General features: G+C 50.6%; 7 non-coding genes across 7 annotated transcripts; all 7 read right to left on the reverse strand.

Annotated features, from left to right (window-relative positions):
• Positions 1–1,359: 1,359 nt before the first annotated feature.
• On the reverse strand, positions 1,360–1,500 carry LOC138496376 (U4 spliceosomal RNA). Its single transcript, XR_011277893.1, has one exon. It is a non-coding gene; the product is annotated as a U4 spliceosomal RNA (small nuclear RNA).
• Positions 1,501–5,008: 3,508 nt separating this feature from the next.
• LOC138496782 (U4 spliceosomal RNA) lies at positions 5,009–5,149 on the reverse strand. Its single transcript, XR_011278262.1, has one exon. It is a non-coding gene; the product is annotated as a U4 spliceosomal RNA (small nuclear RNA).
• A 3,508-nt stretch (positions 5,150–8,657) lies between these two features.
• Positions 8,658–8,798, reverse strand: LOC138496377 (U4 spliceosomal RNA). The gene has a single exon (XR_011277894.1). It is a non-coding gene; the product is annotated as a U4 spliceosomal RNA (small nuclear RNA).
• Positions 8,799–12,306: 3,508 nt separating this feature from the next.
• On the reverse strand, positions 12,307–12,447 carry LOC138496378 (U4 spliceosomal RNA). The gene has a single exon (XR_011277895.1). It is a non-coding gene; the product is annotated as a U4 spliceosomal RNA (small nuclear RNA).
• A 3,508-nt stretch (positions 12,448–15,955) lies between these two features.
• LOC138496661 (U4 spliceosomal RNA) lies at positions 15,956–16,096 on the reverse strand. Its single transcript, XR_011278152.1, has one exon. It is a non-coding gene; the product is annotated as a U4 spliceosomal RNA (small nuclear RNA).
• A 3,507-nt stretch (positions 16,097–19,603) lies between these two features.
• LOC138496379 (U4 spliceosomal RNA) lies at positions 19,604–19,744 on the reverse strand. The gene has a single exon (XR_011277896.1). It is a non-coding gene; the product is annotated as a U4 spliceosomal RNA (small nuclear RNA).
• Positions 19,745–23,252: 3,508 nt separating this feature from the next.
• On the reverse strand, positions 23,253–23,393 carry LOC138496381 (U4 spliceosomal RNA). Its single transcript, XR_011277898.1, has one exon. It is a non-coding gene; the product is annotated as a U4 spliceosomal RNA (small nuclear RNA).
• Positions 23,394–24,482: the final 1,089 nt, after the last annotated feature.

Consider the following 24,482-nt stretch of genomic DNA (forward strand, 5'->3'; position numbering starts at 1 on the left):
AGCATTGAGAAGAAGCTCGGAGGAGTGCCACAACAAGCATCAACCAGCGTCCATCTTTTAAGGACTTTTTCGAAGCAGTCGAGCTCTCAAACTGCGACCGGCTGCACCACTGTGGCTGTTCTCACGCTGCAGTCACTAAAGCCGTCTGAGAACCCTCGACCAGCGTTCCAGATCCACCAACCAGCACACAGACAACGATTCTTCACCCCGAGCCGCCGGGTAGGGCAGCCTGCAGCCGTCCGCCCTGCCTCGCTTACCAAACTGCCTGCCAACTGATATCCGCATCTGTCGTCCCTCTTGAACTCTGTCGCCGGAGCTACAAAGCATGCTGGAAGCCACTCGATGCTGTCGAGTACCAAGATCATCTCAAACACCAGTTACATTGTGGTTCTGTCCCCCTGGTCCTTCTCCGAAGGCCCTTAGTGACATTTACGACCTCTTGCTCCCTTGCTGCTGCAACCAAATAACCTTGAACAGTTCAGACTGATTGCTTTACCGACTGCACTCCTGTCAGTATCCAGAGTGCATCCCTCTCCTTTGTGAAACTGTCTGTCCCCTGTTTTCCTTTATAGGGTGGGTTGTATTTTGTAGTGTGTTAGAACTGTCTGTTGTATTAATACTAAAGTAGATATTTGTATACAACCTTGACTGGACAGTCCCTTTTATCAGTGGGTCACAATTGTTTTTTCGCTCTGTTGCAACTAACCAGCCTGACGTTCCGTCCACTGTTCGGACCCCTTCCGGTGTACTAGAGGTGTGGGACTGATTGATGGTCTAGAAAGCGATATTCCTCCCTGGACCACTAGTGCCCCGGAAGTTGATTCGTCACACCAAGAGAGGTCGGGTTGTTGACTCCACGTGAATATGTGTCTATAGAATGCATGGGGACAGAAATGCCCTTTTGCCTCTCTTGGGAAGACTGAGATGGTGAGCGAAGGCCAAAGGTAAAGCGACCCCTCTGCTGCGGTTGGCTTCAGTGGCAGCCAGACCTCCCTGAGTAACCATCCAACAATCTGATGACTTTCGCAAGAGCAGATGTGGCAAAGAGGATCGAAGGCAGACAGGTCACTGTCTGCTAGGTTCTGAAAGCTCATGGTTTTCATGTCGTGAGATCAGGAAGGCAGCGAGACAACTGAGGCGCTTAATGCACCTGCTGCATGGTCACGGTTCCATAGACTTCGCTGCGCCGCTTGGAGTTTACGAATGTGCTAGCTTCTGGAAGTAAACCCCTTTGTTGAGGGTAGGCCACGAGAGAACAAAGAATAGAAGGGATAGGTTCCGAAAAACACACCCCTCTTGCTAGGTCTTCTCCAGTGGAGTAAAAGCGTCATTGTCTCCTTTTCAAACAAATCGGTTCAGCCTCCGTAGAGACTGTCAAAAATTACCAATTCCAGCTATATTTCAAGCTGTCATGGCGGGGTATTGGGTAAAGTTTTCAATAAGCAATAATCGCGCCTCGGTTAAACCTCATGAGCTACGATACTGCCACTGCGCAAAGCTAAAGCACCTGACCCAGAGGCCCGTGCGCCCCGGGAATGGATTCCCATTTAACTTGCACTGATCCCAGCAAGCTCCATCCTGAGCATCCTTTGTCAAACTCATAAAACCGCCTGGATTCCAGTGCCGAGATTTGTTGAGGTGAACACCTGTATCATCTTGCGCTCACCAAACTGACAGCAAATATAGTAGCAAGGTATGCATAGGATTCTGGGAGTAAACATGCAAATGAGCAGGCTGCTACCTGTGCGCTCTTTCCCTTAGCATGATCGGTGGCCTGTTGGCAAGTGACCCCGCCCTCCTGAGAGATTATTGGGCAGGCCGCTGCCAAGGCAACATGGGAGAGGCTTGAGAATGCAAAGAGCCATTGGAGGATTGCACAGGAGCGAGGACAGCATCGAGAAATGGGCTCCTTTGGGGACAGGTGAAGTGATGCTCCACCAGGACGACCAGCTGTTTCTGCAGTGCAGCCAGGACATTGACAAGAAGTGAATCAATTTGTCTCTGAGCGTTCCAACTGTTGACCAAACCATTACAATTTCGATACATTTCCATGCCATCACATACCTACCTGTTTGTGATAATTGCACTTGTCCTTGAAAATAGACCCGATTTTGCAGGGGACTCTGGGAAAAGTGAAAAGGTCCTATGTAATTCACGTCTTGTACCCTGTCTCATAGGGCGGACCCTGCAATTCTACTTCCACTCCACTGCCAAAAATGAAGCGGCCTTGCCCTGTTCAGGCTTTTTGCTGTAGCCCCTGGGCCTTTGCAGAGCCATCTGCTTAGTGTGGCTCTGCCACTGAGGTCAGAAGAGAACATTTAGCCTGAGAAATGGCTGTCTGTGTGTGCAGCTTGGAGAAGACACTGTTGCCATGGGAAGGACATGCCTGTTTGCTGTGCAAATGAAGTGCAGACACAGACAGAAGAGACCACTTGACTGGTAGGAATTGAAGAACCTGACCAAGAGTGAGGAATTAGACCATCCGCACGGGTAGTGTGCGCTCCGCCTGGGCTGGTTTGATACTTTTAAAAAAGAAATGGAATGTTGGTAGGTAAACCTCCTGGAAATGTGTGGGGCTATCCCGCACACATTTCCCAATGGACACTGCACAACAAACACATAGTCAAGTGCACTCTGGGGGACACAGTCTACCGGTGCGGTCCTCCTGTCACATTTAGCTGCAATGTGACAGCCATGGGTACATCAAAGCATCTCTGAAGGGGGAAGGCAACGCCTTCCTCCGGCCCTGGTCAGCCTACTTAAAATAGCAAAGGCTCCATCGATATGCCCTGCCTATTGTTAGGTTCTCTCTGATGGCAGCGCATACTGATGAGAGTTAAGTGAAGCAGGCCTGCCAAGAGGCCTGTTCACAGAACTAACACAGGGCAGGAAACCCCAACACCTTTTTCATATGCAATGTGTCAGCTTGAAGCTAGCTCCCACCCCTCTGTATGAAGGCCATTGAATGTCATGTGTGGAACAACTGTTTACCGTAGGCAACCGCTGCAGGGCCACCCCCTTTCAGAGGGAAGATATATGTGATTTGATGCAGACAGTCTGTTCTCGAGCTCAATTAACCAGAGAGCCACTTTGATCCACAGGAGACAGGAAGATGGGTGCGGCTTAGTAGTACATGTTGTCACCCCTTACCTTTCCTGTTGCAAAGCACTCTGGTCATGACCTTACGCATGACAGAAGATTGGTGGTGGGGACCCAGGATTGGGTCTTTAAGGTAGGCTTAGCATGCTCCAATCACTGGGGCCCATTTGGCTTTAAAAGAGGGCTGAGCCCCTCACTGAGCAGATCATCCGACGACTTCAAAAGGAGTACGAAGAAGGACTCATTCGGACCCTCGGTGATGGTACAGTCTGCCTCACGGCTTCCGCCAGTGAAGGAAGTCCAGGATTTCCAAGAGGGAAGCAAAATACCTCCCAAAACATCTCCCAGGGAACAGAGGGAGATACCCGACTCAGAGGATCCATCAAGCAGCACCAGAACCGGTACCCAGCCAGCACACAGCGTGCCCTGCTAGGTTAAGCCAGCAAGCTTCCTAGGTGGGAAGTGCCAGAGAGTCTCTGAACAAAGGACAAGGCCGTTGCCGGCAAACACTCTTCTCAGCTTTGGGTCGGCCGCCTTAAACGTCGACCCAAGCATTGAGAAGAAGCTCGGAGGAGTGCCACAACAAGCATCAACCAGCGTCCATCTTTTAAGGACTTTTTCGAAGCAGTCGAGCTCTCAAACTGCGACCGGCTGCACCACTGTGGCTGTTCTCACGCTGCAGTCACTAAAGCCGTCTGAGAACCCTCGACCAGCGTTCCAGATCCACCAACCAGCACACAGACAACGATTCTTCACCCCGAGCCGCCGGGTAGGGCAGCCTGCAGCCGTCCGCCCAGCCTCGCTTACCAAACTGCCTGCCAACTGATATCCGCATCTGTCGTCCCTCTTGAACTCTGTCGCCGGAGCTACAAAGCATGCTGGAAGCCACTCGATGCTGTCGAGTACCAAGATCATCTCAAACACCAGTTACATTGTGGTTCTGTCCCCCTGGTCCTTCTCCGAAGGCCCTTAGTGACAATTACGACCTCTTGCTCCCTTGCTGCTGCAACCAAATAACCTTGAACAGTTCAGACTGATTGCTTTACCGACTGCACTCCTGTCAGTATCCAGAGTGCATCCCTCTCCTTTGTGAAACTGTCTGTCCCCTGTTTTCCTTTATAGGGTGGGTTGTATTTTGTAGTGTGTTAGAACTGTCTGTTGTATTAATACTAAAGTAGATATTTGTATACAACCTTGACTGGACAGTCCCTTTTATCAGTGGGTCACAATTGTTTTTTCGCTCTGTTGCAACTAACCAGCCTGACGTTCCGTCCACTGTTCGGACCCCTTCCGGTGTACTAGAGGTGTGGGACTGATTGATGGTCTAGAAAGCGATATTCCTCCCTGGACCACTAGTGCCCCGGAAGTTGATTCGTCACACCAAGAGAGGTCGGGTTGTTGACTCCACGTGAATATGTGTCTATAGAATGCATGGGGACAGAAATGCCCTTTTGCCTCTCTTGGGAAGACTGAGATGGTGAGCGAAGGCCAAAGGTAAAGCGACCCCTCTGCTGCGGTTGGCTTCAGTGGCAGCCAGACCTCCCTGAGTAACCATCCAACAATCTGATGACTTTCGCAAGAGCAGATGTGGCAAAGAGGATCGAAGGCAGACAGGTCACTGTCTGCTAGGTTCTGAAAGCTCATGGTTTTCATGTCGTGAGATCAGGAAGGCAGCGAGACAACTGAGGCGCTTAATGCACCTGCTGCATGGTCACGGTTCCATAGACTTCGCTGCGCCGCTTGGAGTTTACGAATGCGCTAGCTTCTGGAAGTAAACCCCTTTGTTGAGGGTAGGCCACGAGAGAACAAAGAATAGAAGGGATGGGTTCCGAAAAACACACCCCTCTTGCTAGGTCTTCTCCAGTGGAGTAAAAGCGTCATTGTCTCCTTTTCAAACAAATCGGTTCAGCCTCCGTAGAGACTGTCAAAAATTACCAATTCCAGCTATATTTCAAGCTGTCATGGCGGGGTATTGGGTAAAGTTTTCAATAAGCAATAATCGCGCCTCGTTTAAACCTCATGAGCTACGATACTGCCACTGCGCAAGGCTAAAGCACCTGACCCAGAGGCCCGTGCGCCCCGGGAATGGATTCCCATTTAACTTGCACTGATCCCAGCAAGCTCCATCCTGAGCATCCTTTGTCAAACTCATAAAACCGCCTGGATTCCAGTGCCGAGATTTGTTGAGGTGAACACCTGTATCATCTTGCGCTCACCAAACTGACAGCAAATATAGTAGCAAGGTATGCATAGGATTCTGGGAGTAAACATGCAAATGAGCAGGCTGCTACCTGTGCGCTCTTTCCCTTAGCATGATCGGTGGCCTGTTGGCAAGTGACCCCGCCCTCCTGAGAGATTATTGGGCAGGCCGCTGCCAAGGCAACATGGGAGAGGCTTGAGAATGCAAAGAGCCATTGGAGGATTGCACAGGAGCGAGGACAGCATCGAGAAATGGGCTCCTTTGGGGACAGGTGAAGTGATGCTCCACCAGGACGACCAGCTGTTTCTGCAGTGCAGCCAGGACATTGACAAGAAGTGAATCAATTTGTCTCTGAGCGTTCCAACTGTTGACCAAACCATTACAATTTCGATACATTTCCATGCCATCACATACCTACCTGTTTGTGATAATTGCACTTGTCCTTGAAAATAGACCCGATTTTGCAGGGGACTCTGGGAAAAGTGAAAAGGTCCTATGTAATTCACGTCTTGTACCCTGTCTCATAGGGCGGACCCTGCAATTCTACTTCCACTCCACTGCCAAAAATGAAGCGGCCTTGCCCTGTTCAGGCTTTTTGCTGTAGCCCCTGGGCCTTTGCAGAGCCATCTGCTTAGTGTGGCTCTGCCACTGAGGTCAGAAGAGAACATTTAGCCTGAGAAACGGCTGTCTGTGTGTGCAGCTTGGAGAATACACTGTTGCCATGGGAAAGACATGCCTGTTTGCTGTGCAAATGAAGTGCAGACACAGACAGAAGAGACCACTTGACTGGTAGGAATTGAAGAACCTGACCAAGAGTGAGGAATTAGACCATCCCCACGGGGAGTGTGCGCTCCGCCTGGGCTGGTTTGATACTTTTAAAAAAGAAATGGAATGTTGGTAGGTAAACCTCCTGGAAATGTGTGGGGCTATCCCGCACACATTTCCCAATGGACACTGCACAACAAACACATAGTCAAGTGCACTCTGGGGGACACAGTCTACCGGTGCGGTCCTCCTGTCACATTTAGCTGCAATGTGACAGCCATGGGTACATCAAAGCATCTCTGAAGGGGGAAGGCAACGCCTTCCTCCGGCCCTGGTCAGCCTACTTAAAATAGCAAAGGCTCCATCGATATGCCCTGCCTATTGTTAGGTTCTCTCTGATGGCAACGCATACTGATGAGAGTTAAGTGAAGCAGGCCTGCCAAGAGGCCTGTTCACAGAACTAACACAGGGCAGGAAACCCCAACACCTTTTTCATATGCAATGTGTCAGCTTGAAGCTAGCTCCCACCCCTCTGTATGAAGGCCATTGAATGTCATGTGTGGAACAACTGTTTACAGTAGGCAACCGCTGCAGGGCCACCCCCTTTCAGAGGGAAGATATATGTGATTTGATGCAGACAGTCTGTTCTCGAGCTCAATTAACCAGAGAGCCACTTTGATCCACAGGAGACAGGAAGATGGGTGCGGCTTAGTAGTACATGTTGTCACCCCTTACCTTTCCTGTTGCAAAGCACTCTGGTCATGACCTTACGCATGACAGAAGATTGGTGGTGGGGACCCAGGATTGGGTCTTTAAGGTAGGCTTAGCATGCTCCAATCACTGGGGCCCATTTGGCTTTAAAAGAGGGCTGAGCCCCTCACTGAGCAGATCATCCGACGACTTCAAAAGGAGTACGAAGAAGGACTCATTCGGACCCTCGGTGATGGTACAGTCTGCCTCACGGCTTCCGCCAGTGAAGGAAGTCCAGGATTTCCAAGAGGGAAGCAAAATACCTCCCAAAACATCTCCCAGGGAACAGAGGGAGATACCCGACTCAGAGGATCCATCAAGCAGCACCAGAACCGGTACCCAGCCAGCACACAGCGTGCCCTGCTAGGTTAAGCCAGCAAGCTTCCTAGGTGGGAAGTGCCAGAGAGTCTCTGAACAAAGGACAAGGCCGTTGCCGGCAAACACTCTTCTCAGCTTTGGGTCGGCCGCCTTAAACGTCGACCCAAGCATTGAGAAGAAGCTCGGAGGAGTGCCACAACAAGCATCAACCAGCGTCCATCTTTTAAGGACTTTTTCGAAGCAGTCGAGCTCTCAAACTGCGACCGGCTGCACCACTGTGGCTGTTCTCACGCTGCAGTCACTAAAGCCGTCTGAGAACCCTCGACCAGCGTTCCAGATCCACCAACCAGCACACAGACAACGATTCTTCACCCCGAGCCGCCGGGTAGGGCAGCCTGCAGCCGTCCGCCCTGCCTCGCTTACCAAACTGCCTGCCAACTGATATCCGCATCTGTCGTCCCTCTTGAACTCTGTCGCCGGAGCTACAAAGCATGCTGGAAGCCACTCGATGCTGTCGAGTACCAAGATCATCTCAAACACCAGTTACATTGTGGTTCTGTCCCCCTGGTCCTTCTCCGAAGGCCCTTAGTGACATTTACGACCTCTTGCTCCCTTGCTGCTGCAACCAAATATCCTTGAACAGTTCAGACTGATTGCTTTACCGACTGCACTCCTGTCAGTATCCAGAGTGCATCCCTCTCCTTTGTGAAACTGTCTGTCCCCTGTTTTCCTTTATAGGGTGGGTTGTATTTTGTAGTGTGTTAGAACTGTCTGTTGTATTAATACTAAAGTAGATATTTGTATACAACCTTGACTGGACAGTCCCTTTTATCAGTGGGTCACAATTGTTTTTTCGCTCTGTTGCAACTAACCAGCCTGACGTTCCGTCCACTGTTCGGACCCCTTCCGGTGTACTAGAGGTGTGGGACTGATTGATGGTCTAGAAAGCGATATTCCTCCCTGGACCACTAGTGCCCCGGAAGTTGATTCGTCACACCAAGAGAGGTCGGGTTGTTGACTCCACGTGAATATGTGTCTATAGAATGCATGGGGACAGAAATGCCCTTTTGCCTCTCTTGGGAAGACTGAGATGGTGAGCGAAGGCCAAAGGTAAAGCGACCCCTCTGCTGATGTTGGCTTCAGTGGCAGCCAGACCTCCCTGAGTAACCATCCAACAATCTGATGACTTTCGCAAGAGCAGATGTGGCAAAGAGGATCGAAGGCAGACAGGTCACTGTCTGCTAGGTTCTGAAAGCTCATGGTTTTCATGTCGTGAGATCAGGAAGGCAGCGAGACAACTGAGGCGCTTAATGCACCTGCTGCATGGTCACGGTTCCATAGACTTCGCTGCGCCGCTTGGAGTTTACGAATGCGCTAGCTTCTGGAAGTAAACCCCTTTGTTGAGGGTAGGCCACGAGAGAACAAAGAATAGAAGGGATGGGTTCCGAAAAACACACCCCTCTTGCTAGGTCTTCTCCAGTGGAGTAAAAGCGTCATTGTCTCCTTTTCAAACAAATCGGTTCAGCCTCCGTAGAGACTGTCAAAAATTACCAATTCCAGCTATATTTCAAGCTGTCATGGCGGGGTATTGGGTAAAGTTTTCAATAAGCAATAATCGCGCCTCGGTTAAACCTCATGAGCTACGATACTGCCACTGCGCAAAGCTAAAGCACCTGACCCAGAGGCCCGTGCGCCCCGGGAATGGATTCCCATTTAACTTGCACTGATCCCAGCAAGCTCCATCCTGAGCATCCTTTGTCAAACTCATAAAACCGCCTGGATTCCAGTGCCGAGATTTGTTGAGGTGAACACCTGTATCATCTTGCGCTCACCAAACTGACAGCAAATATAGTAGCAAGGTATGCATAGGATTCTGGGAGTAAACATGCAAATGAGCAGGCTGCTACCTGTGCGCTCTTTCCCTTAGCATGATCGGTGGCCTGTTGGCAAGTGACCCCGCCCTCCTGAGAGATTATTGGGCAGGCCGCTGCCAAGGCAACATGGGAGAGGCTTGAGAATGCAAAGAGCCATTGGAGGATTGCACAGGAGCGAGGACAGCATCGAGAAATGGGCTCCTTTGGGGACAGGTGAAGTGATGCTCCACCAGGACGACCAGCTGTTTCTGCAGTGCAGCCAGGACATTGACAAGAAGTGAATCAATTTGTCTCTGAGCGTTCCAACTGTTGACCAAACCATTACAATTTCGATACATTTCCATGCCATCACATACCTACCTGTTTGTGATAATTGCACTTGTCCTTGAAAATAGACCCGATTTTGCAGGGGACTCTGGGAAAAGTGAAAAGGTCCTATGTAATTCACGTCTTGTACCCTGTCTCATAGGGCGGACCCTGCAATTCTACTTCCACTCCACTGCCAAAAATGAAGCGGCCTTGCCCTGTTCAGGCTTTTTGCTGTAGCCCCTGGGCCTTTGCAGAGCCATCTGCTTAGTGTGGCTCTGCCACTGAGGTCAGAAGAGAACATTTAGCCTGAGAAATGGCTGTCTGTGTGTGCAGCTTGGAGAAGACACTGTTGCCATGGGAAAGACATGCCTGTTTGCTGTGCAAATGAAGTGCAGACACAGACAGAAGAGACCACTTGACTGGTAGGAATTGAAGAACCTGACCAAGAGTGAGGAATTAGACCATCCGCACGGGTAGTGTGCGCTCCGCCTGGGCTGGTTTGATACTTTTAAAAAAGAAATGGAATGTTGGTAGGTAAACCTCCTGGAAATGTGTGGGGCTATCCCGCACACATTTCCCAATGGACACTGCACAACAAACACATAGTCAAGTGCACTCTGGGGGACACAGTCTACCGGTGCGGTCCTCCTGTCACATTTAGCTGCAATGTGACAGCCATGGGTACATCAAAGCATCTCTGAAGGGGGAAGGCAACGCCTTCCTCCGGCCCTGGTCAGCCTACTTAAAATAGCAAAGGCTCCATCGATATGCCCTGCCTATTGTTAGGTTCTCTCTGATGGCAGCGCATACTGATGAGAGTTAAGTGAAGCAGGCCTGCCAAGAGGCCTGTTCACAGAACTAACACAGGGCAGGAAACCCCAACACCTTTTTCATATGCAATGTGTCAGCTTGAAGCTAGCTCCCACCCCTCTGTATGAAGGCCATTGAATGTCATGTGTGGAACAACTGTTTACCGTAGGCAACCGCTGCAGGGCCACCCCCTTTCAGAGGGAAGATATATGTGATTTGATGCAGACAGTCTGTTCTCGAGCTCAATTAACCAGAGAGCCACTTTGATCCACAGGAGACAGGAAGATGGGTGCGGCTTAGTAGTACATGTTGTCACCCCTTACCTTTCCTGTTGCAAAGCACTCTGGTCATGACCTTACGCATGACAGAAGATTGGTGGTGGGGACCCAGGATTGGGTCTTTAAGGTAGGCTTAGCATGCTCCAATCACTGGGGCCCATTTGGCTTTAAAAGAGGGCTGAGCCCCTCACTGAGCAGATCATCCGACGACTTCAAAAGGAGTACGAAGAAGGACTCATTCGGACCCTCGGTGATGGTACAGTCTGCCTCACGGCTTCCGCCAGTGAAGGAAGTCCAGGATTTCCAAGAGGGAAGCAAAATACCTCCCAAAACATCTCCCAGGGAACAGAGGGAGATACCCGACTCAGAGGATCCATCAAGCAGCACCAGAACCGGTACCCAGCCAGCACACAGCGTGCCCTGCTAGGTTAAGCCAGCAAGCTTCCTAGGTGGGAAGTGCCAGAGAGTCTCTGAACAAAGGACAAGGCCGTTGCCGGCAAACACTCTTCTCAGCTTTGGGTCGGCCGCCTTAAACGTCGACCCAAGCATTGAGAAGAAGCTCGGAGGAGTGCCACAACAAGCATCAACCAGCGTCCATCTTTTAAGGACTTTTTCGAAGCAGTCGAGCTCTCAAACTGCGACCGGCTGCACCACTGTGGCTGTTCTCACGCTGCAGTCACTAAAGCCGTCTGAGAACCCTCGACCAGCGTTCCAGATCCACCAACCAGCACACAGACAACGATTCTTCACCCCGAGCCGCCGGGTAGGGCAGCCTGCAGCCGTCCGCCCAGCCTCGCTTACCAAACTGCCTGCCAACTGATATCCGCATCTGTCGTCCCTCTTGAACTCTGTCGCCGGAGCTACAAAGCATGCTGGAAGCCACTCGATGCTGTCGAGTACCAAGATCATCTCAAACACCAGTTACATTGTGGTTCTGTCCCCCTGGTCCTTCTCCGAAGGCCCTTAGTGACATTTACGACCTCTTGCTCCCTTGCTGCTGCAACCAAATAACCTTGAACAGTTCAGACTGATTGCTTTACCGACTGCACTCCTGTCAGTATCCAGAGTGCATCCCTCTCCTTTGTGAAACTGTCTGTCCCCTGTTTTCCTTTATAGGGTGGGTTGTATTTTGTAGTGTGTTAGAACTGTCTGTTGTATTAATACTAAAGTAGATATTTGTATACAACCTTGACTGGACAGTCCCTTTTATCAGTGGGTCACAATTGTTTTTTCGCTCTGTTGCAACTAACCAGCCTGACGTTCCGTCCACTGTTCGGACCCCTTCCGGTGTACTAGAGGTGTGGGACTGATTGATGGTCTAGAAAGCGATATTCCTCCCTGGACCACTAGTGCCCCGGAAGTTGATTCGTCACACCAAGAGAGGTCGGGTTGTTGACTCCACGTGAATATGTGTCTATAGAATGCATGGGGACAGAAATGCCCTTTTGCCTCTCTTGGGAAGACTGAGATGGTGAGCGAAGGCCAAAGGTAAAGCGACCCCTCTGCTGCGGTTGGCTTCAGTGGCAGCCAGACCTCCCTGAGTAACCATCCAACAATCTGATGACTTTCGCAAGAGCAGATGTGGCAAAGAGGATCGAAGGCAGGCAGGTCACTGTCTGCTAGGTTCTGAAAGCTCATGGTTTTCATGTCGTGAGATCAGGAAGGCAGCGAGACAACTGAGGCGCTTAATGCACCTGCTGCATGGTCACGGTTCCATAGACTTCGCTGCGCCGCTTGGAGTTTACGAATGCGCTAGCTTCTGGAAGTAAACCCCTTTGTTGAGGGTAGGCCACGAGAGAACAAAGAATAGAAGGGATGGGTTCCGAAAAACACACCCCTCTTGCTAGGTCTTCTCCAGTGGAGTAAAAGCGTCATTGTCTCCTTTTCAAACAAATCGGTTCAGCCTCCGTAGAGACTGTCAAAAATTACCAATTCCAGCTATATTTCAAGCTGTCATGGCGGGGTATTGGGTAAAGTTTTCAATAAGCAATAATCGCGCCTCGGTTAAACCTCATGAGCTACGATACTGCCACTGCGCAAAGCTAAAGCACCTGACCCAGAGGCCCGTGCGCCCCGGGAATGGATTCCCATTTAACTTGCACTGATCCCAGCAAGCTCCATCCTGAGCATCCTTTGTCAAACTCATAAAACCGCCTGGATTCCAGTGCCGAGATTTGTTGAGGTAAACACCTGTATCATCTTGCGCTCACCAAACTGACAGCAAATATAGTAGCAAGGTATGCATAGGATTCTGGGAGTAAACATGCAAATGAGCAGGCTGCTACCTGTGCGCTCTTTCCCTTAGCATGATCGGTGGCCTGTTGGCAAGTGACCCCGCCCTCCTGAGAGATTATTGGGCAGGCCGCTGCCAAGGCAACATGGGAGAGGCTTGAGAATGCAAAGAGCCATTGGAGGATTGCACAGGAGCGAGGACAGCATCGAGAAATGGGCTCCTTTGGGGACAGGTGAAGTGATGCTCCACCAGGACGACCAGCTGTTTCTGCAGTGCAGCCAGGACATTGACAAGAAGTGAATCAATTTGTCTCTGAGCGTTCCAACTGTTGACCAAACCATTACAATTTCGATACATTTCCATGCCATCACATACCTACCTGTTTGTGATAATTGCACTTGTCCTTGAAAATAGACCCGATTTTGCAGGGGACTCTGGGAAAAGTGAAAAGGTCCTATGTAATTCACGTCTTGTACCCTGTCTCATAGGGCGGACCCTGCAATTCTACTTCCACTCCACTGCCAAAAATGAAGCGGCCTTGCCCTGTTCAGGCTTTTTGCTGTAGCCCCTGGGCCTTTGCAGAGCCATCTGCTTAGTGTGGCTCTGCCACTGAGGTCAGAAGAGAACATTTAGCCTGAGAAACGGCTGTCTGTGTGTGCAGCTTGGAGAAGACACTGTTGCCATGGGAAAGACATGCCTGTTTGCTGTGCAAATGAAGTGCAGACACAGACAGAAGAGACCACTTGACTGGTAGGAATTGAAGAACCTGACCAAGAGTGAGGAATTAGACCATCCGCACGGGGAGTGTGCGCTCCGCCTGGGCTGGTTTGATACTTTTAAAAAAGAAATGGAATGTTGGTAGGTAAACCTCCTGGAAATGTGTGGGGCTATCCCGCACACATTTCCCAATGGACACTGCACAACAAACACATAGTCAAGTGCACTCTGGGGGACACAGTCTACCGGTGCGGTCCTCCTGTCACATTTAGCTGCAATGTGACAGCCATGGGTACATCAAAGCATCTCTGAAGGGGGAAGGCAACGCCTTCCTCCGGCCCTGGTCAGCCTACTTAAAATAGCAAAGGCTCCATCGATATGCCCTGCCTATTGTTAGGTTCTCTCTGATGGCAGCGCATACTGATGAGAGTTAAGTGAAGGAGGACTGCCAAGAGGCCTGTTCACAGAACTAACACAGGGCAGGAAACCCCAACACCTTTTTCATATGCAATGTGTCAGCTTGAAGCTAGCTCCCACCCCTCTGTATGAAGGCCATTGAATGTCATGTGTGGAACAACTGTTTACAGTAGGCAACCGCTGCAGGGCCACCCCCTTTCAGAGGGAAGATATATGTGATTTGATGCAGACAGTCTGTTCTCGAGCTCAATTAACCAGAGAGCCACTTTGATCCACAGGAGACAGGAAGATGGGTGCGGCTTAGTAGTACATGTTGTCACCCCTTACCTTTCCTGTTGCAAAGCACTCTGGTCATGACCTTACGCATGACAGAAGATTGGTGGTGGGGACCCAGGATTGGGTCTTTAAGGTAGGCTTAGCATGCTCCAATCACTGGGGCCCATTTGGCTTTAAAAGAGGGCTGAGCCCCTCACTGAGCAGATCATCCGACGACTTCAAAAGGAGTACGAAGAAGGACTCATTCGGACCCTCGGTGATGGTACAGTCTGCCTCACGGCTTCCGCCAGTGAAGGAAGTCCAGGATTTCCAAGAGGGAAGCAAAATACCTCCCAAAACATCTCCCAGGGAACAGAGGGAGATACCCGACTCAGAGGATCCATCAAGCAGCACCAGAACCGGTACCCAGCCAGCACACAGCGTGCCCTGCTAGGTTAAGCCAGCAAGCTTCCTAGGTGGGAAGTGCCAGAGAGTCTCTGAACAAAGGACAAGGCCGTTGCCGGCAAACACTCTTCTCAGCTTTGGGTCGGCCGCCTTAAACGTCAACCCAAGCATTGAGAAGAAGCTCGGAGGAGTGCCACAACAAGCATCAACCAGCGTCCATCTTTTAAGGACTTTTTCGAAGCAGTCGAGCTCTCAAACTGCGACCGGCTGCACCACTGTGGCTGTTCTCACGCTGCAGTCACTAAAGCCGTCTGAGAACCCTCGACCAGCGTTCCAGATCCACCAACCAGCACACAGACAACGATTCTTCACCCCGAGCCGCCGGGTAGGGCAGCCTGCAGCCGTCCGCCCAGCCTCGCTTACCAAACTGCCTGCCAACTGATATCCGCATCTGTCGTCCCTCTTGAACTCTGTCGCCGGAGCTACAAAGCATGCTGGAAGCCACTCGATGCTGTCGAGTACCAAGATCATCTCAAACACCAGTTACATTGTGGTTCTGTCCCCCTGGTCCTTCTCCGAAGGCCCTTAGTGACATTTACGACCTCTTGCTCCCTTGCTGCTGCAACCAAATAACCTTGAACAGTTCAGACTGATTGCTTTACCGACTGCACTCCTGTCAGTATCCAGAGTGCATCCCTCTCCTTTGTGAAACTGTCTGTCCCCTGTTTTCCTTTATAGGGTGGGTTGTATTTTGTAGTGTGTTAGAACTGTCTGTTGTATTAATACTAAAGTAGATATTTGTATACAACCTTGACTGGACAGTCCCTTTTATCAGTGGGTCACAATTGTTTTTTCGCTCTGTTGCAACTAACCAGCCTGACGTTCCGTCCACTGTTCGGACCCCTTCCGGTGTACTAGAGGTGTGGGACTGATTGATGGTCTAGAAAGCGATATTCCTCCCTGGACCACTAGTGCCCCGGAAGTTGATTCGTCACACCAAGAGAGGTCGGGTTGTTGACTCCACGTGAATATGTGTCTATAGAATGCATGGGGACAGAAATGCCCTTTTGCCTCTCTTGGGAAGACTGAGATGGTGAGCGAAGGCCAAAGGTAAAGCGACCCCTCTGCTGCGGTTGGCTTCAGTGGCAGCCAGACCTCCCTGAGTAACCATCCAACAATCTGATGACTTTCGCAAGAGCAGATGTGGCAAAGAGGATCGAAGGCAGACAGGTCACTGTCTGCTAGGTTCTGAAAGCTCATGGTTTTCATGTCGTGAGATCAGGAAGGCAGCGAGACAACTGAGGCGCTTAATGCACCTGCTGCATGGTCACGGTTCCATAGACTTCGCTGCGCCGCTTGGAGTTTACGAATGTGCTAGCTTCTGGAAGTAAACCCCTTTGTTGAGGGTAGGCCACGAGAGAACAAAGAATAGAAGGGATGGGTTCCGAAAAACACACCCATCTTGCTAGGTCTTCTCCAGTGGAGTAAAAGCGTCATTGTCTCCTTTTCAAACAAATCGGTTCAGCCTCCGTAGAGACTGTCAAAAATTACCAATTCCAGCTATATTTCACGCTGTCATGGCGGGGTATTGGGTAAAGTTTTCAATAAGCAATAATCGCGCCTCGGTTAAACCTCATGAGCTACGATACTGCCACTGCGCAAAGCTAAAGCACCTGACCCAGAGGCCCGTGCGCCCCGGGAATGGATTCCCATTTAACTTGCACTGATCCCAGCAAGCTCCATCCTGAGCATCCTTTGTCAAACTCATAAAACCGCCTGGATTCCAGTGCCGAGATTTGTTGAGGTGAACACCTGTATCATCTTGCGCTCACCAAACTGACAGCAAATATAGTAGCAAGGTATGCATAGGATTCTGGGAGTAAACATGCAAATGAGCAGGCTGCTACCTGTGCGCTCTTTCCCTTAGCATGATCGGTGGCCTGAGGCAAGTGACCCCGCCCTCCTGAGAGATTATTGGGCAGGCCGCTGCCAAGGCAACATGGGAGAGGCTTGAGAATGCAAAGAGCCATTGGAGGATTGCACAGGAGCGAGGACAGCATCGAGAAATGGGCTCCTTTGGGGACAGGTGAAGTGATGCTCCACCAGGACGACCAGCTGTTTCTGCAGTGCAGCCAGGACATTGACAAGAAGTGAATCAATTTGTCTCTGAGCGTTCCAACTGTTGACCAAACCATTACAATTTCGATACATTTCCATGCCATCACATACCTACCTGTTTGTGATAATTGCACTTGTCCTTGAAAATAGACCCGATTTTGCAGGGGACTCTGGGAAAAGTGAAAAGGTCCTATGTAATTCACGTCTTGTACCCTGTCTCATAGGGCGGACCCTGCAATTCTACTTCCACTCCACTGCCAAAAATGAAGCGGCCTTGCCCTGTTCAGGCTTTTTGCTGTAGCCCCTGGGCCTTTGCAGAGCCATCTGCTTAGTGTGGCTCTGCCACTGAGGTCAGAAGAGAACATTTAGCCTGAGAAACGGCTGTCTGTGTGTGCAGCTTGGAGAAGACACTGTTGCCATGGGAAAGACATGCCTGTTTGCTGTGCAAATGAAGTGCAGACACAGACAGAAGAGACCACTTGACTGGTAGGAATTGAAGAACCTGACCAAGAGTGAGGAATTAGACCATCCGCACGGGGAGTGTGCGCTCCGCCTGGGCTGGTTTGATACTTTTAAAAAAGAAATGGAATGTTGGTAGGTAAACCTCCTGGAAATGTGTGGGGCTATCCCGCACACATTTCCCAATGGACACTGCACAACAAACACATAGTCAAGTGCACTCTGGGGGACACAGTCTACCGGTGCGGTCCTCCTGTCACATTTAGCTGCAATGTGACAGCCATGGGTACATCAAAGCATCTCTGAAGGGGGAAGGCAACGCCTTCCTCCGGCCCTGGTCAGCCTACTTAAAATAGCAAAGGCTCCATCGATATGCCCTGCCTATTGTTAGGTTCTCTCTGATGGCAGCGCATACTGATGAGAGTTAAGTGAAGCAGGCCTGCCAAGAGGCCTGTTCACAGAACTAACACAGGGCAGGAAACCCCAACACCTTTTTCATATGCAATGTGTCAGCTTGAAGCTAGCTCCCACCCCTCTGTATGAAGGCCATTGAATGTCATGTGTGGAACAACTGTTTACCGTAGGCAACCGCTGCAGGGCCACCCCCTTTCAGAGGGAAGATATATGTGATTTGATGCAGACAGTCTGTTCTCGAGCTCAATTAACCAGAGAGCCACTTTGATCCACAGGAGACAGGAAGATGGGTGCGGCTTAGTAGTACATGTTGTCACCCCTTACCTTTCCTGTTGCAAAGCACTCTGGTCATGACCTTACGCATGACAGAAGATTGGTGGTGGGGACCCAGGATTGGGTCTTTAAGGTAGGCTTAGCATGCTCCAATCACTGGGGCCCATTTGGCTTTAAAAGAGGGCTGAGCCCCTCACTGAGCAGATCATCCGACGACTTCAAAAGGAGTACGAAGAAGGACTCCTTCGGACCCTCGGTGATGGTACAGTCTGCCTCACGGCTTCCGCCAGTGAAGGAAGTCCAGGATTTCCAAGAGGGAAGCAAAATACCTCCCAAAACATCTCCCAGGGAACAGAGGGAGATACCCGACTCAGAGGATCCATCAAGCAGCACCAGAACCGGTACCCAGCCAGCACACAGCGTGCCCTGCTAGGTTAAGCCAGCAAGCTTCCTAGGTGGGAAGTGCCAGAGAGTCTCTGAACAAAGGACAAGGCCGTTGCCGGCAAACACTCTTCTCAGCTTTGGGTCGGCCGCCTTAAACGTCGACCCAAGCATTGAGAAGAAGCTCGGAGGAGTGCCACAACAAGCATCAACCAGCGTCCATCTTTTAAGGACTTTTTCGAAGCAGTCGAGCTCTCAAACTGCGACCGGCTGCACCACTGTGGCTGTTCTCACGCTGCAGTCACTAAAGCCGTCTGAGAACCCTCGACCAGCGTTCCAGATCCACCAACCAGCACACAGACAACGATTCTTCACCCCGAGCCGCCGGGTAGGGCAGCCTGCAGCCGTCCGCCCAGCCTCGCTTACCAAACTGCCTGCCAACTGATATCCGCATCTGTCGTCCCTCTTGAACTCTGTCGCCGGAGCTACAAAGCATGCTGGAAGCCACTCGATGCTGTCGAGTACCAAGATCATCTCAAACACCAGTTACATTGTGGTTCTGTCCCCCTGGTCCTTCTCCGAAGGCCCTTAGTGACATTTACGACCTCTTGCTCCCTTGCTGCTGCAACCAAATAACCTTGAACAGTTCAGACTGATTGCTTTACCGACTGCACTCCTGTCAGTATCCAGAGTGCATCCCTCTCCTTTGTGAAACTGTCTGTCCCCTGTTTTCCTTTATAGGGTGGGTTGTATTTTGTAGTGTGTTAGAACTGTCTGTTGTATTAATACTAAAGTAGATATTTGTATACAACCTTGACTGGACAGTCCCTTTTATCAGTGGGTCACAATTGTTTTTTCGCTCTGTTGCAACTAACCAGCCTGACGTTCCGTCCACTGTTCGGACCCCTTCCGGTGTACTAGAGGTGTGGGACTGATTGATGGTCTAGAAAGCGATATTCCTCCCTGGACCACTAGTGCCCCGGAAGTTGATTCGTCACACCAAGAGAGGTCGGGTTGTTGACTCCACGTGAATATGTGTCTATAGAATGCATGGGGACAGAAATGCCCTTTTGCCTCTCTTGGGAAGACTGAGATGGTGAGCGAAGGCCAAAGGTAAAGCGACCCCTCTGCTGCGGTTGGCTTCAGTGGCAGCCAGACCTCCCTGAGTAACCATCCAACAATCTGATGACTTTCGCAAGAGCAGATGTGGCAAAGAGGATCGAAGGCAGACAGGTCACTGTCTGCTAGGTTCTGAAAGCTCATGGTTTTCATGTCGTGAGATCAGGAAGGCAGCGAGACAACTGAGGCGCTTAATGCACCTGCTGCATGGTCACGGTTCCATAGACTTCGCTGCGCCGCTTGGAGTTTACGAATGTGCTAGCTTCTGGAAGTAAACCCCTTTGTTGAGGGTAGGCCACGAGAGAACAAAGAATAGAAGGGATGGGTTCCGAAAAACACACCCCTCTTGCTAGGTCTTCTCCAGTGGAGTAAAAGCGTCATTGTCTCCTTTTCAAACAAATCGGTTCAGCCTCCGTAGAGACTGTCAAAAATTACCAATTCCAGCTATATTTCAAGCTGTCATGGCGGGGTATTGGGTAAAGTTTTCAATAAGCAATAATCGCGCCTCGGTTAAACCTCATGAGCTACGATACTGCCACTGCGCAAAGCTAAAGCACCTGACCCAGAGGCCCGTGCGCCCCGGGAATGGATTCCCATTTAACTTGCACTGATCCCAGCAAGCTCCATCCTGAGCATCCTTTGTCAAACTCATAAAACCGCCTGGATTCCAGTGCCGAGATTTGTTGAGGTGAACACCTGTATCATCTTGCGCTCACCAAACTGACAGCAAATATAGTAGCAAGGTATGCATAGGATTCTGGGAGTAAACATGCAAATGAGCAGGCTGCTACCTGTGCGCTCTTTCCCTTAGCATGATCGGTGGCCTGTTGGCAAGTGACCCCGCCCTCCTGAGAGATTATTGGGCAGGCCGCTGCCAAGGCAACATGGGAGAGGCTTGAGAATGCAAAGAGCCATTGGAGGATTGCACAGGAGCGAGGACAGCATCGAGAAATGGGCTCCTTTGGGGACAGGTGAAGTGATGCTCCACCAGGACGACCAGCTGTTTCTGCAGTGCAGCCAGGACATTGACAAGAAGTGAATCAATTTGTCTCTGAGCGTTCCAACTGTTGACCAAACCATTACAATTTCGATACATTTCCATGCCATCACATACCTACCTGTTTGTGATAATTGCACTTGTCCTTGAAAATAGACCCGATTTTGCAGGGGACTCTGGGAAAAGTGAAAAGGTCCTATGTAATTCACGTCTTGTACCCTGTCTCATAGGGCGGACCCTGCAATTCTACTTCCACTCCACTGCCAAAAATGAAGCGGCCTTGCCCTGTTCAGGCTTTTTGCTGTAGCCCCTGGGCCTTTGCAGAGCCATCTGCTTAGTGTGGCTCTGCCACTGAGGTCAGAAGAGAACATTTAGCCTGAGAAACGGCTGTCTGTGTGTGCAGCTTGGAGAAGACACTGTTGCCATGGGAAAGACATGCCTGTTTGCTGTGCAAATGAAGTGCAGACACAGACAGAAGAGACCACTTGACTGGTAGGAATTGAAGAACCTGACCAAGAGTGAGGAATTAGACCATCCGCACGGGGAGTGTGCGCTCCGCCTGGGCTGGTTTGATACTTTTAAAAAAGAAATGGAATGTTGGTAGGTAAACCTCCTGGAAATGTGTGGGGCTATCCCGCACACATTTCCCAATGGACACTGCACAACAAACACATAGTCAAGTGCACTCTGGGGGACACAGTCTACCGGTGCGGTCCTCCTGTCACATTTAGCTGCAATGTGACAGCCATGGGTACATCAAAGCATCTCTGAAGGGGGAAGGCAACGCCTTCCTCCGGCCCTGGTCAGCCTACTTAAAATAGCAAAGGCTCCATCGATATGCCCTGCCTATTGTTAGGTTCTCTCTGATGGCAGCGCATACTGATGAGAGTTAAGTGAAGCAGGCCTGCCAAGAGGCCTGTTCACAGAACTAACACAGGGCAGGAAACCCCAACACCTTTTTCATATGCAATGTGTCAGCTTGAAGCTAGCTCCCACCCCTCTGTATGAAGGCCATTGAATGTCATGTGTGGAACAACTGTTTACCGTAGGCAACCGCTGCAGGGCCACCCCCTTTCAGAGGGAAGATATATGTGATTTGATGCAGACAGTCTGTTCTCGAGCTCAATTAACCAGAGAGCCACTTTGATCCACAGGAGACAGGAAGATGGGTGCGGCTTAGTAGTACATGTTGTCACCCCTTACCTTTCCTGTTGCAAAGCACTCTGGTCATGACCTTACGCATGACAGAAGATTGGTGATGGGGACCCAGGATTGGGTCTTTAAGGTAGGCTTAGCATGCTCCAATCACTGGGGCCCATTTGGCTTTAAAAGAGGGCTGAGCCCCTCACTGAGCAGATCATCCGACGACTTCAAAAGGAGTACGAAGAAGGACTCATTCGGACCCTCGGTGATGGTACAGTCTGCCTCGCGGCTTCCGCCAGTGAAGGAAGTCCAGGATTTCCAAGAGGGAAGCAAAATACCTCCCAAAACATCTCCCAGGGAACAGAGGGAGATACCCGACTCAGAGGATCCATCAAGCAGCACCAGAACCGGTACCCAGCCAGCACACAGCGTGCCCTGCTAGGTTAAGCCAGCAAGCTTCCTAGGTGGGAAGTGCCAGAGAGTCTCTGAACAAAGGACAAGGCCGTTGCCGGCAAACACTCTTCTCAGCTTTGGGTCGGCCGCCTTAAACGTCGACCCAAGCATTGAGAAGAAGCTCGGAGGAGTGCCACAACAAGCATCAACCAGCGTCCATCTTTTAAGGACTTTTTCGAAGCAGTCGAGCTCTCAAACTGCGACCGGCTGCACCACTGTGGCTGTTCTCACGCTGCAGTCACTAAAGCCATCTGAGAACCCTCGACCAGCGTTCCAGATCCACCAACCAGCACACAGACAACGATTCTTCACCCCGAGCCGCCGGGTATGGCAGCCTGCAGCCGTCCGCCCAGCCTCGCTTACCAAACTGCCTGCCAACTGATATCCGCATCTGTCGTCCCTCTTGAACTCTGTCGCCGGAGCTACAAAGCATGCTGGAAGCCACTCGATGCTGTCGAGTACCAAGATCATCTCAAACACCAGTTACATTGTGGTTCTGTCCCCCTGGTCCTTCTCCGAAGGCCCTTAGTGACATTTACGACCTCTTGCTCCCTTGCTGCTGCAACCAAATAACCTTGAACAGTTCAGACTGATTGCTTTACCGACTGCACTCCTGTCAGTATCCAGAGTGCATCCCTCTCCTTTGTGAAACTGTCTGTCCCCTGTTTTCCTTTATAGGGTGGGTTGTATTTTGTAGTGTGTTAGAACTGTCTGTTGTATTAATACTAAAGTAGATATTTGTATACAACCTTGACTGGACAGTCCCTTTTATCAGTGGGTCACAATTGTTTTTTCGCTCTGTTGCAACTAACCAGCCTGACGTTCCGTCCACTGTTCGGACCCCTTCCGGTGTACTAGAGGTGTGGGACTGATTGATGGTCTAGAAAGCGATATTCCTCCCTGGACCACTAGTGCCCCGGAAGTTGATTCGTCACACCAAGAGAGGTCGGGTTGTTGACTCCACGTGAATATGTGTCTATAGAATGCATGGGGACAGAAATGCCCTTTTGCCTCTCTTGGGAAGACTGAGATGGTGAGCGAAGGCCAAAGGTAAAGCGACCCCTCTGCTGCGGTTGGCTTCAGTGGCAGCCAGACCTCCCTGAGTAACCATCCAACAATCTGATGACTTTCGCAAGAGCAGATGTGGCAAAGAGGATCGAAGGCAGGCAGGTCACTGTCTGCTAGGTTCTGAAAGCTCATGGTTTTCATGTCGTGAGATCAGGAAGGCAGCGAGACAACTGAGGCGCTTAATGCACCTGCTGCATGGTCACGGTTCCATAGACTTCGCTGCGCCGCTTGGAGTTTACGAATGCGCTAGCTTCTGCAAGTAAACCCCTTTGTTGAGGGTAGGCCACGAGAGAACAAAGAATAGAAGGGATGGGTTCCGAAAAACACACCCCTCTTGCTAGGTCTTCTCCAGTGGAGTAAAAGCGTCATTGTCTCCTTTTCAAACAAATCGGTTCAGCCTCCGTAGAGACTGTCAAAAATTACCAATTCCAGCTATATTTCAAGCTGTCATGGCGGGGTATTGGGTAAAGTTTTCAATAAGCAATAATCGCGCCTCGGTTAAACCTCATGAGCTACGATACTGCCACTGCGCAAAGCTAAAGCACCTGACCCAGAGGCCCGTGCGCCCCGGGAATGGATTCCCATTTAACTTGCACTGATCCCAGCAAGCTCCATCCTGAGCATCCTTTGTCAAACTCATAAAACCGCCTGGATTCCAGTGCCGAGATTTGTTGAGGTAAACACCTGTATCATCTTGCGCTCACCAAACTGACAGCAAATATAGTAGCAAGGTATGCATAGGATTCTGGGAGTAAACATGCAAATGAGCAGGCTGCTACCTGTGCGCTCTTTCCCTTAGCATGATCGGTGGCCTGTTGGCAAGTGACCCCGCCCTCCTGAGAGATTATTGGGCAGGCCGCTGCCAAGGCAACATGGGAGAGGCTTGAGAATGCAAAGAGCCATTGGAGGATTGCACAGGAGCGAGGACAGCATCGAGAAATGGGCTCCTTTGGGGACAGGTGAAGTGATGCTCCACCAGGACGACCAGCTGTTTCTGCAGTGCAGCCAGGACATTGACAAGAAGTGAATCAATTTGTCTCTGAGCGTTCCAACTGTTGACCAAACCATTACAATTTCGATACATTTCCATGCCATCACATACCTACCTGTTTGTGATAATTGCACTTGTCCTTGAAAATAGACCCGATTTTGCAGGGGACTCTGGGAAAAGTGAAAAGGTCCTATGTAATTCACGTCTTGTACCCTGTCTCATAGGGCGGACCCTGCAATTCTACTTCCACTCCACTGCCAAAAATGAAGCGGCCTTGCCCTGTTCAGGCTTTTTGCTGTAGCCCCTGGGCCTTTGCAGAGCCATCTGCTTAGTGTGGCTCTGCCACTCAGGTCAGAAGAGAACATTTAGCCTGAGAAACGGCTGTCTGTGTGTGCAGCTTGGAGAAGACACTGTTGCCATGGGAAAGACATGCCTGTTTGCTGTGCAAATGAAGTGCAGACACAGACAGAAGAGACCACTTGACTGGTAGGAATTGAAGAACCTGACCAAGAGTGAGGAATTAGACCATCCGCACGGGGAGTGTGCGCTCCGCCTGGGCTGGTTTGATACTTTTAAAAAAGAAATGGAATGTTGGTAGGTAAACCTCCTGGAAATGTGTGGGGCTATCCCGCACAC

This window comes from Ambystoma mexicanum, chromosome 10 (genome assembly GCF_040938575.1).
Source record: "Ambystoma mexicanum isolate Mex_15411 chromosome 10, UKY_AmexF1_1, whole genome shotgun sequence".
Classification (NCBI taxonomy): domain Eukaryota; kingdom Metazoa; phylum Chordata; class Amphibia; order Caudata; family Ambystomatidae; genus Ambystoma; species Ambystoma mexicanum.